The 12,664-nt window shown below is 44.0% G+C and overlaps 1 long non-coding RNA gene across 1 annotated transcript in view; it reads left to right on the forward strand.

Annotated features, from left to right (window-relative positions):
- Window positions 1-8,779, forward strand: part of LOC109305915 — a 20,425-nt gene extending 11,646 nt beyond the window's left edge. Inside the window, exon 3 of the long non-coding RNA XR_002099764.1 lies at window positions 8,636-8,779. This is a non-coding gene — a long non-coding RNA (uncharacterized LOC109305915). The remainder of the gene's footprint in view (window positions 1-8,635) is intronic.
- Window positions 8,780-12,664: the final 3,885 nt, after the last annotated feature.

Genomic DNA, 12,664 nt, shown 5'->3' on the forward strand with positions numbered 1-12,664 from the left:
CGTAAGAACTACTTCACAGTCAGGGCGGCTAGGATCTGGAACCAACTTCCAAGGGAAGTGGTGCTGGCTCGTACCCTGGGGGTCTTTAAGAGAAGGCTTGATGCCTACCTGGCTGGGATTATTTGAGCCCAGTTTTTTCTCCTGCCCAGGCAGGGGGTTGGACTTGAAGATCTGCAAGGTCCCTTCTGACCCTACGTCTATGATTCTATGATTCTATGAAACTAGGAACATTTTTCAAGAAAAAAAGTAACAGACAAGATAGTGGATAAATAGCTGATTAAAGAGGACCCATGGGAGGAAGACTGCAGCCTGTAAAAACTTGCATAGCTCACTAATTATTCCAGAATTAAGTGTTCACATACGCAGATATTTTGGAAAAATCTGTTGTGGAACAGCTTATTCCACAATAACTACCTGGTTCATTTCATTGTTCAGATGAGCCCTAATATGATTAGAAATGTTTTACAATATTTTAATTAAATAAAAACATGGACATTTAATAATTTTGATAAAAGGTTTGCAACATATATATCAGGACATTGTTTAGTTAGCATATCCAACTCAAATGCTAAACTAGCTATTGAACAAGTAAAGCTAAATAGTCTCATTTGATTTTCCAACCTGATAGACACATATCATTGATTAATTAATTAATTAATTACCCATGTGCATTAACATTGACTATCGTATTATCTACCTCCACATAAAAAACACAGTTCCTATAGAAATAATAGCTTGGATGGATATTTAAAAATGATTATGTATATTCACACGTGCATTGAGAAGGGGTAGAATAAAGGTCAGATGAGCAACCTTAGTTCTGGCAATTTTTATTTAGAATTTGGCATTGTATTCTTATGTTAATTTAATGTAGACTTCTACATGATTATATTAAAGTAAGCAATTAACAATAAAAATATGAGCTAACATTGCTGTGAACAGCATAGCTTTTAATTTTCCAGTGTTTTCAGTTAAATTAATTTGGCATTAATGTAGGTTCTTGTATTGTATGTAATTTAAAACAAATAAGTGTGGCACGGTTGTATTGCATATTCTCCTTTGCACAGCTCTACTAACTAACAGTTAGAGGTTATATTTACACTTTTTTGACTAAATTCACATCATTGCTACCACTGATGCAACTTCACCACATCAAAGAATCAAGTTCTCTAACATTCTTATACCGGGGGTGGGATCCATCTAGTGAAATGGACTAATGTAATTGTGCTACTGTGATTAAGCACATTAGAGTTTGTACTTTAAAGGGGAACAAGGACATAAAAAACCCTTACTTCCTAAATGCTAGTAGCATGCATATGCATTTTTCCAAAACTCCATGGGGCTTAAATTATGCCAATGTCTAAATGAAAGATGTTGCACTACATGGACCTTTCTGTTTAAGTCTGCAGTAGGTGTGTCTACACGTGTATTAATGCACTTTTACTAATGCACATTAAATTTTGTACCTCCAATATGAGGTACTAAGTAAATGAGCATTAGGCTATGATAATTCTCAGTAGCACAAGCACACACTTCTTAGGTGACACTTCAGGCCCCACTTCCACTCCCCCTACTCCCCATCACCGCTTTCCCCACTTGCCTGCCCACCCACCAGCCGCTCTGTACCATGTGGCTCCCATACCCACAGTACCATAACCACACACACAGTCACACATCTCCACAAACCCCCACACCCACCCACACATACCCTCCAACACCCCTGCACTTCCCACACAATATATGAGTGAGACTGCATTTTGAGCTATTATGCAATGACTTCTACATATATTGTACAGCATAAACACACACAAATCAGGACAAAAATATATATTTTTTATTAAATTAAAATATATTATTATAGGTGTTTGATTTTTAGTATATAATTTGTTTTTTTCCCTAAGATGGCAAATCCTCTTTCCCAAAGGAATACTTCCAGGGGAAAGGGGAGGGACTTCTGGTGGCAAAGGTCAGAGGTTTGGGGCAGGACTTCTGGTCCCAAGGACTTCCAGTCCCTGGGCACCTGTCAGGTGGTGGGGCTACCCATGCGGTCCTCGACAGCTTGCCAGAACTCAGTAAGCAGCCCTCCACCTGAAATAACTGCCCACCCCTGAACTATGTAGTTGGGAAAGATATTAAACGATCTTTGAGGCACAGTGTACTTTATTTAAAAACAAACAAACAAAAAAACAGTAAGATACCAACATTAATTTCCACAACTTATTTCCCTAACTTTTGTCTCAACTTTTGTAATTTACTATTATGTGATATGTGAATTAATTATATTCAGAAGGACTACCTAGTTGCAGAAAACAAGGAAACGATTACATTTTCAAACAACTTAAAATCGTATCTGGATTTTTTCAACTTTTTCCTCTTTTTCTTTTCCCTGTCCCCACACTGTATATAGTATCTGTGAACTCACAGTATCATCACAAAAATAACAGTATCAATGGGTACATCTACACATGAATTTACTACACTGTAAATTACTGCTCAGTAAGTGGATTTAGGCCGGCATCTACACATGCAGGTGTTAAAGCACAGTAACACTGTGTTTGGACTGACTTGGGAGTAAAGTTAGTCTCAAATCAGTCCATGTACATAGTGTTACTGTGCAGTAACACATCTACACGTGCTACTGTTCAGTAACTAACGCATGATGCAAGTAGCACATTTATGCTCAAGTTGGCATAGTTACTGTGTAGTATGGGCATGCACATGTAGACACACATCCATACTGCACAGTAGTTTTCAGTTACTGCATGGTAACTTAGGTTACTGAGCACCAAATGTGCACATGTAGGCAAGTCCACTGTGAAGTAGGGGCCTGGGTACAGGTTTCCTCACTTTATGCAGGTTCTGTGTATACAAATTTGCTCTTATGTGATAACCGTTTTTATACCAAAAATTCATTATATGCAAGGTAAATTTACTCTTATGCGGTCAGTGTGTTATAAGCCCACAGTCAGCTACTTTGTGCAGTGTATTGTGGGACTGATGCGCACCAAAATAGTCTCCTCTGTGGATCTGTGGTCCTTGCTCATTATCTGTGATGCAAGTTTCTGTAGTTGCCATCCCTGTTATGATAGTTCCCTTTGTTTGCATGTACGGTCTGCTGCTGATGAGTACCTAAATTGTCTCGTAAAAGTGGTAGAAATGGGTCTGGGGGTCAGTACAGTCGAGGTCTTGGAAATTATCCCTATTTATTACATTGTAAAGTGGGTTCCCTTTATCCAAATTCGAGCTATGCACCATTTTCCAGGAACACACGTATAGCATAAAGTGAGGGAAACCTGTATTAGCTTTCATATTAGGGACTTATCTTGCTAGTTGCCCAGTTTCTTAGCCTGAAATATAAAAGTAGCCCCAGTGATTTACAAAAATGTGTTAATGAAGCCTATGCTCATGTACCAAATAAGAGAACAAGTGTTTGGCCTGACTGAGCTTTTGGTGCCAGTGTTATATGCAAGAAACTCTGTCCAAACTAATTACACAGAGATATGTGTCATTTTGAACAACCCAGTGAGGGTACCACCCCTTTAAAAACCTTTTATCTTTTCCTAATTATCCTTTCTTAATTTGAAGCTTAGGTGGTAACTTTGGGCACCTATACATAAGCAACAAGGCTGTTTCAACACGCTATAATTACAGTGTGTTGGAGCAGACTCAATTGAGCCTGCTGGAGCGTGGTTATTACCGTGCTCCAGCAGACTCCAGTGTCTCATGTATCAGTGTCCCTGCGCTTAAAAATGGCAGCAGGAGCACTTTAACTAAAGCTCATTCAAAGAACTTCAGTTAAAGCAGCCCCACAGCCATTTTTAAGTGTGGGGACGCTCGTACAGGAGACACTGTGGCCACTTTAGTTAAAGTCCCCACACACACGCACACATACACATTCCCAGAGCACGCATATAAATGCCCATTATTTGGAACAGAATAACACTTGGGTAATGAAATAATATTTACATTTTGTGGTTAAAATCATAATCTTGATCCTTTGGGGCATTTATACATGTGCTCCAGGAGTGGGGAGAGGGAAGGGGCCCTCTAATTAAAGTGCCTGGATCATCTCATGTATCAGCATCCTTGCACTGAAAAACCTGAACTAAACCTCATAAAGCACCTTCTCCCTCCCAAGTTGGCATAGTTACTCCTGGAGCACGTGTATAAATGCCCCAAAAGATCAAGATTATGATTTTAACCACAAAATGTAAATATTATTTCATTACTCAAGTGTTATTCTGTTCCAAATAATAAATTAGCAACAGGAATCAAGGACAAGAAGTCCTTCTTTTGGTACACAGGGAACAGAAGGAAAACAAATGGGAGTGTGGGGCCATTGCTCAACAGCTCAGGATAGCTGGTTATCAGCACTCTGGAGAAAACTGAACTCCTGAATGACTACTTTGCCTCAGTATTTCACTGGGCCAAGGGGAAAATCATGGCAGGTAGGGTACAGAATGAGCAAGGTAGGAATGACTGCCTTTCTACTATTACTGTAGACTTGATGTCTGATCAATTAAAAAAATTAGACATATAAGTCAGCAGGACTGGATGAAGACAAATCACTCAATTGGATCATAGATAGACACAAGAGGGACACCAGTCCACGAACTGTTAGCGTAGACTTAGTGAAGGGGCACTTGGAGAGGCTGGATGCGTTCAAGTCAGCATGCCCGGATGAACGTCATCCAACAGTGCTGATGGAATTGGCCAGTGTTATATCAGAGCCCCTGCCACAGCTGTTCAAGCACTTGTGGTGCTCCGGACAGGTCCCAGAGGACTGAAAAAGGTCCAATGTGGTCCTTATTTTCAAGAACAGGAGGAGGGAAGGGGGAACTGGGAAACTATAAGCCAGTTAGCCTTACCTCTATCCTTGGAAAAACTCTGGAAAAAATCATTAAGGACCACATTTGTAGGAGCCCAGCAGGGGAAATAATGCTGAAAGGAAATCAGCATGGATTCATTGCAGGTAGATCCTGCCTGTTTAACCTTGTTTCTTTTTATGACCAAGTCACAAAATTCTTAGATGCAGGAGTCAAGGTAGATATCATTTACCTAGACTTTAAGAAGGCCTTCAATATGATATCTCATTCTGTTCTCATACATAAACTGACAGGCTGTGATGTAGATGATTACACAGTTAGGTGGGTGGCAAATTGGCTTAGGGGTCGCACCCAGAGAGTGGTGGTGAATGGGTTGATATTGACCTGGAAAGATGTAGGCAGTGGAGTCCCGCAAGACTCAGTCCTTGGACTGGTGCTATTCAATGATTTCATCAGTGACTTGGACGAGGAGAACACCCTGTCCATGTTCACAGATGATACCAAATTATGGGGCAAAGCTAACACAGCGATGGGAGGGAATGGATCAAGGCAGATCTGGACAGTTGGAAAAATGGGCAGAATGAAATAGGATGCAGTTCAACAAAGACAAGTGCAAAGTGCTGCCCCTGGGGAAAAAGAACCACCAATGCACTTACAGGCTGGGGGATGACCTTCTCAGCAGCACAGCAGCGGAAAGGGATCTTGGAATCATAGTTGACTCCATGATGAACAAGAGTTGTCAATGTGATAAAGTGATCAATAAGGATAACCACACTTTATCATGCATTAGCAGATGCATGATGAACAGGCCCAGGAAGGTGATGCTTCCTCTCTATGCAGCACTGGTCAGGCCACAGTTGGAGTACTGAGTCCAGTTTTGGGCACTGTACTTTAGGACAGATGCAGAGAATCTTGAGAGGGTCCAGAAGAGGGCCACTCAGAGGCCTGCAGGCAAGGTCCTACAAGGAGAGACTGAGGGACCTAGATCTCTTCAGCCTTTGCAAGAGAAGGCTGCGAGATAATCTTCTGGCTGCCTATAAATTCATCAGGGGAGGGCAGCAGAGAATAGGAGATGCTCTATTTACTGGGGCACCCCATGGAGTAACTAGGAGCAATGGCCACAAATTGACAGCAAGCAGATTTAGGTTGGACATTAGAAATAACTTCTTCACAATAAGGATCACCAGAATCTTGAATAGGTTGCCAAGGGAGGTGCTGTTCTCCCCTACCTTGCGGGTCTTCAAGAGGAGACTGGACAACCACCAAGCTGGGGTCATCTGACCCCAGTACTCTTTCCTGCCCAGGGCACGGTGTCAGACTCAATGACCTACTGAGGTCCCTTTCAATACTAATATCTATGAATCTATGAACTTCATCCGAGAGTGCTGAAGTAGCTGGCCGAAGTCATTGCAGAACCCCTGGCAAAACTCTTCTACAACTCATGGTGCTCTGGAGAGGTCCCTGAGGACTGGAAGAGGGCCAATGTCATGCCCATCCACAAGAAGGAGAGGGGGGAGAACCCGGGTAACTATAGGCCAATTAGCCTAACTTCTATCCTAGGGAAAATGCTGGAAAAATTCATCAAGGATCCTATCTGCGGTAAGCTTGCAGAAGGTAGGATTCTCAATGACAGCCACCATGGCTTCACTGTGGGCAGGTCTTGCCTTACCAACCTCATCTCCTTTTATGACCTGGTAACTTGCCGCCTGGACAAGACAGAGGAGGTTGACATTGTATACCTAGACTTCCAAAAAGCCTTTGTTCTGGTATCTCACAATGTCCTTGTGAGAAAACTGGAGGATTGTGGGCTTAACTCCAAGACAGTCAGATGGATGGGAAAATGGCTGCGGGGTAGGACCCAGAAAGTCCTAATGAACAGGTCTGTGTCGGCCTGGCGAGAAGTGGCCAGTGGTGTCCCACAGGGGTCAGTGCTTGGTTCAGTGCTTTTCAACACCTTTATCAATGATTTGGATGTGGGGGTGAAGAGCTCACTGGCCAAATTCATGAATGACACCAAGTTATGGGGGAGCATGGTCACGCTTGAAGATAGGCTGCAGATACAGGTGGACCTACACAGGCTAGCGAGTTGGGCAGATCAGAACCAGATGAAGTTCAACATCGAGAAATGTAAAGTGCTCCACCTGGGAACAAACAATCCCCTGCACACCCACAGGCTTGACAGTGCCAAACTGACCAGCACCACAAATGAAAGGGACCTGGGGGCAGTAATAAACCACAGTATGAATACGAGCTGGCAGTGCGCCACTGTAGCCAGTAGGGAAAACAATACTCTAGCATGCATCAATTGATGAATCTCCAGCAAAACCAAGGAAGTGATTCTTCCGCTTTACTCAGCACTAGTGGGACTGCAGCTGGAGTACTGCATCTAGGGTGGCACTTAAAGAACGTGGACAAGCTTGAGACAGTCCAAAGAAGAGCCACCCATGTGATCAGAGACTTGCATAGCAAGCCATATGAGGAAAGGCTGAGGAACCTGCGACTCTTCAGCCTGAAAAAGAGAAAGCTGAGAGGGGACTTGGTAGCAGCTTACTGCTACATTAGGGGAATACATCAAAGGCTTGGTGAGCAATTGTTCACCAGGGCACCCTTGGGGAAAACCAGGAGTAATGGCCACAGACTCCTGGAAGACTATTTCAGACTCAACGTTAGGAAAAACTTCTTCACAGTCAGGGTGTCCAGACTGTCAAATAAGCTCCCTCCAGATATGGTGCAATCATCTATTCTGGACATCTTCAGGACGAGACTGGATGGTCACCTTGCTAAGGTCACTTTACCCCAGTTGTCTTTCCTGGTTAGTGTAGGGAGCTGGACCCGATGATCTTCTGAGGTCCCTTCTGGCCTCACAGTCTATGAATCTATGATCCCGCGCTGCCATTTTTCAGCACAGAGACACTGATACATGAGACACTGGAGTCTGCTGAAGCACGTAACTGCCATGCTTCAGCAGACTCAATTAATCGAGTCTGCTCTGATGCACTATGATTACAGCATGTCAGAGAAGACTTGCTGCTTATGTATTGGTACCCTTTATGCTTCAAGTTAAATCTCTAACGCAGTGATTCTCAACCAGGCTGTCTCAGTACCCTGGGGTGCCTTGAGATCGTTTTAGGGGTGCCATGAGATGCTTACACAGTGGTAGCATTATTAGGTATGCAAACTTGAGTCACACGATAAGCCCAGAGATTTCAAACAGGAATCCATAGTGTTAACAGCATTATGAGTTCTTTGCAACAGAATAACTGCTCTAGTATTTTTCTGTAGTCCAAAAACCAAGTGACAAACTAAGAGCTGACTTTTCCAAAGGGGTACCTTGAGTCTCATGAGGGGTGCCTTGAGTCTGTCAAGGGGAACCTTGAGTCCTAAAAGGTTGAGAACCACTGACAGTAACTCAGGCTTTATAAGTACATAATTTATATTTATGTCAATATCTTATACCCAGTATAATACAAGATGACTGAATAAAGAAGGGTTTCAAGGGTTTACATATTTTTAAGTCTGCATATTTGTTAACCTCAAAAGTAGCTGTTAGTAATAAAAGCTTACAATCACTTACGAGCCAAAACAGTAAATAAGAGGTGTAATTAGTATGTTCAGCAGAAGAAAATAGCATACCTTGCTGCAAATATAGTACAGTGCTATCCTGTAGTTTACTATTTTACAAGTTTATATTTGTCATTATCCTATGACAAAATATGAAGACATTGTAGTATATTAAATTTCCATTTTATAGTATGGTAACTTTGTTATTGGTCAAATAACATCTTTCACCTCTTTCCCCTTTTCTGTAGTGTGAAAAAACTGTCATTTACAGATACAAGTAAATTCAGGTTTATGCTGTATGTAGTACATGGAAAAATTACCAGAATTCAGTGCCCTAAGAATTTACACAAATACCTTCCACAAACATTCTGTTAACTAAGCAAGAATCTACATTCAGGAATTTACCAATAAGTAAAATTTAGTTAATATCTTTCTGTGTACAATGGTTTTATGTACCCCAAATATATATTTCTTATTCTGTCTTTGGAATGCAACCTCAATCCATGTAATTGGTATATAAATGTGATTTAACAAAAAGATGTGTGTGCATGTGTAATTTAAATGTACACATATTTATATTATATTGCATTATGTTACACTGTGTACGTTTGTATATATACACGCATATTCATTACATATAATATTTATTATATTTTTGTTAGTGTGTAGATATATTTTTATTGTGTATGTGTGTACACACACACTCTCTCTGAGAGAGTGGTTCATGCATATGCATATGCACGCAACTACTCCAAAGTAGCACTGGCATTTTACACTCCATATTTAATGTCCTTTTTACATGTACTCTTCTTCTCTAAAGTATCTAATACTGCACAGTGGACATATAAATCATGAAACAAATTCATGATCGAAGTAATGCATTAATATATTGCAGAAGCCACTCTAAAGGGATGCTTTAGCTCCTTTTTTGTATGAATAGGAGGCATTTCCTTTTGTTTTTGCTGACATGACCATTATAAGTGATTAGTAATCTTCACAAACATAGAGGACTTCCCTCTTCCTCCAATTCACAGACCCTCCAGCTCTGCTGCTTTTGAGTCTTAGTTGTACCAGAGTGGATATAATGTCACTTCTGAAAGCTTTTATAAAAAGGTATATATACATACAAGAAGTTAACTCCTAGTTGCATTTATTTTTTCATTACATTAGTTATGAAGAAACAATCTTCAGAAAGAAAAAAAAATCACAGAAACTTTTAAGAATAGATTCTGAAAGAAGACAGCATTCTCCAGTTTGAATGACCTGCCCTAGTTATGAATATGCTTACATGTATACGATAAAAACTGTTGTGTGCATGGGCAACTGGTGACGCCTTAGTCAGGGGGGGCACATGCCCCACCTGCCACCAGTCGTACTGATGTGGGGGGATGGGGGTCCCCCACAGCCAATTTCACTGCCCATGCAGCCAATCCCATGGTGGCCGATCGCTGTGGCTGCAGTCGCTTCTGGGAGCAGCTGCAGTGATAAGCCAGTGCTTGCACAGGAGGCACTGGCGCTCCCACCTGCCTCCCCGCCCATCACCTAAGTGGTGAGCACAGCCAGTCAGGAGGTGCACTGGCACTCTCAAGGGATGCATGCGCACCCCCGTGCACACCGTACACATCGCCACTGGTTGTGTGACATCTTGTTCTATTATGCATTTGGGGCTCAAAAACAAGTTTAATAGTATAAGGAAAATAGTATGATACTTTATCAAAACTCATGCCACACATCACAGGAAATGGTTGCACATATTTCTTTCTGTTGCTTCACCAGCTTGCCACAACCACATATTGGAGGGAAAGGAATTGATAAATAGATTACTCTTCATTCATTAGCCTCACTCTAAATGAGGCACGTGCTTGTGTGACACAGACAATCCAATAGAACATGGACAGAAATAACTAAATTGATTCTACAGCCATATGGTTCTTTACATCCACACAAACTACTAAGAATATGTCTTTTCTGCTTACATTACCTGGCTGAAACTCATCTTGAATCTAGTCATCGATATTTCTTGAGTTTGCCACAGGGGGATAGTTCCAATAAATCTTGGAAAAAATTGCAGGTTCCAGAGCTAAGTATTATTATGATTTAATCTCTACATTTAAATATGTGTAACCACTATGAGGTGGTTAATCTTTGGAACTGATTACCTACAAAGGTTATGGATTCTCCATCAGCAGAAGCTTTTAAGGACAGATTAGACAAACACTAGTCTGGAATAGTTTAAACCAGGGGTCAGCAACATTTTTGAGCAGAGTGCCAAAAACACAAGCAACTTTGACTTGTAAGATTCTGGCATGCTAAGGCAGATGGCAGGGGAGTCACAAGAGGCCCGATCCTTCTTGTAGCAGCACAGACCTGTCCCCTTCCCTGCCGTCCACCCTGAGGTGTATATGCCAAGCAAAATGCCTTTGTGTGCCATGCTCTGGCACCTGTATTGGAGGCTGTCTACCTCTGGTTTAAACTAAAGGTACTCAACGCCCAACCCACAAAGCTGTATCATCGAGCCCAGGGGGCTCTCCACAAGTCGAAATTTTGGTGGGGGAGAGTGCAAATAGGGAACTATTCAATATGGATTTGGCTGATTCAGAGGACAGTGATTCAATTTGGAAATTTGGATCACTGTCCCAAATCGATTTGGCCAAATCCGCTTTGGAAGATTTGGCCCTGATTCAGAGAGATTTGATGATTCGGATCACCTGGGGAGAGACAGGCACAGCCAGGCAGCTTCAGGTTCTCCCGTGGCTCCTCCAGCTGTGACTGCCTCTCCTTGGGTGGGGGGAGTCATGGGAGAAGCCCCCATGGCTGCCCTGACTGGCCCCATCCCCTACCCAGCCCCAGCCTACTCCTGGCACTTAAAAAAAAAAAAAAGAAAAGGAAAAAAAGACCCACCCCAGGTCCCAGGCAGCGTCCAGCACCCTGCCGAGCTGTGCTGCACCTGCGTGATGCAACAGCTGCTGCATGGCTGCCAAGCGGGGGGAGGACGGGAATCTCTGCTGTCCCCCGCTGCACAGAGGGGCTCTGCCATGAGTGCCCAGAGACCCCAATCGCCACTGCCACAGCCCATGAGTGTGGACCTTAAAAAAAAAAAAAGCACTATCCAGCTGCAGGAGTGCCATTTGGGGCCTCTGGGCACTCGTAGCAGAGCCTCCCCATGCAGTGTGGGGCAGTGGGGGGCAGTGGGGATCCCCCCCCACCTGGTACCCATGCGGCAGCTGTTGCATTGTGCAGGTGCAGCACAGCCTGGCAGGGTGCTGCATGCTGTCTGGGAGCTGGGGTGGCTGGGGCTGAGTGGTGCCAGACTCTGGCTGACACATGGAGCCACCCCAGCTCCCAGGCAGCACATGGCACTCTGCTGAGTGCCATGGGGTAGCTGCAGTGTGGATGTCAAGTGGGGGGGATGATCCCCACTGCCCCACACTGCACAACGGGCTTTGCCATGAGTGCCCAGAGGCCCCAATTGCTGCTGCCAGAGCCAGTGAGTGTGGGGCTTTTTTTTTTTTTTAAGTTCTGGGAGGCTGGGGCCCGGGGGGGGATGAGGTTGGGCAGGGCAGCCATGGGGGCTTCTCTCATGGCTCTTCCAGTTGTGCCTGCCTCTGACCTGCTGGGGGGAGCCATGAGGGCTATGCCCTGTTGCCGCTTGCCTAGCCAGTGCAGGGAGGCACAATGCAGTTGTGGCTCGCTCTGGGCAGCAGCAAGGCATAGCCCCTGCTCCTAGTGCTGCTGCGCCCACATCAGCACTGGGAGCAGGAGCTATGCCCTGCCGCCACTCGCCAGCTGGTGCGGAGGCGCGGGATGTGGGCGTGACAGCACTGGGAGCGGGGGCTATGCTCTTCTGCCACTGGCCCCCTTCCATCTGGAGTGAGCTGTGCCTGTATCCTGGCCTCCCCTGCCCTGCCCCGGCTGGACAAGTGGCAGCATAGCCGTGCCCACATCCCGTGCCCCCTTGCCCCCCTTCCCAAGTAACGCACCTCCCACCCTGGCTGGGCAGCTTGTCCCAGCCCCAGCTCCAGCCCCAATAAGCTCTCTCCCTGAACCCCAACAGACTTACCAGCTGGAGACAGCTGTGTCAGCTGCCTGTTCAGCCTATGGCTGAATCTCCAAAGCGGCTGAATCTTTTCTAAAGCTTTTCCGAATCGATTTGGATGCTTTGAATTGATTCAGAGCTTGTAATTGGTCTCCTGATTTAACTCAGATTCCAAGATTCGGACACCGAATTGAACCAAATATCCTCCAAATCGAATCAGCTACTGAAGCTTTGCACAGCC

This window comes from Crocodylus porosus, unplaced genomic scaffold (assembly GCF_001723895.1).
Source record: "Crocodylus porosus isolate Cpor-Errol unplaced genomic scaffold, CroPor_comp1, whole genome shotgun sequence".
Classification (NCBI taxonomy): Eukaryota; Metazoa; Chordata; order Crocodylia; family Crocodylidae; genus Crocodylus; species Crocodylus porosus.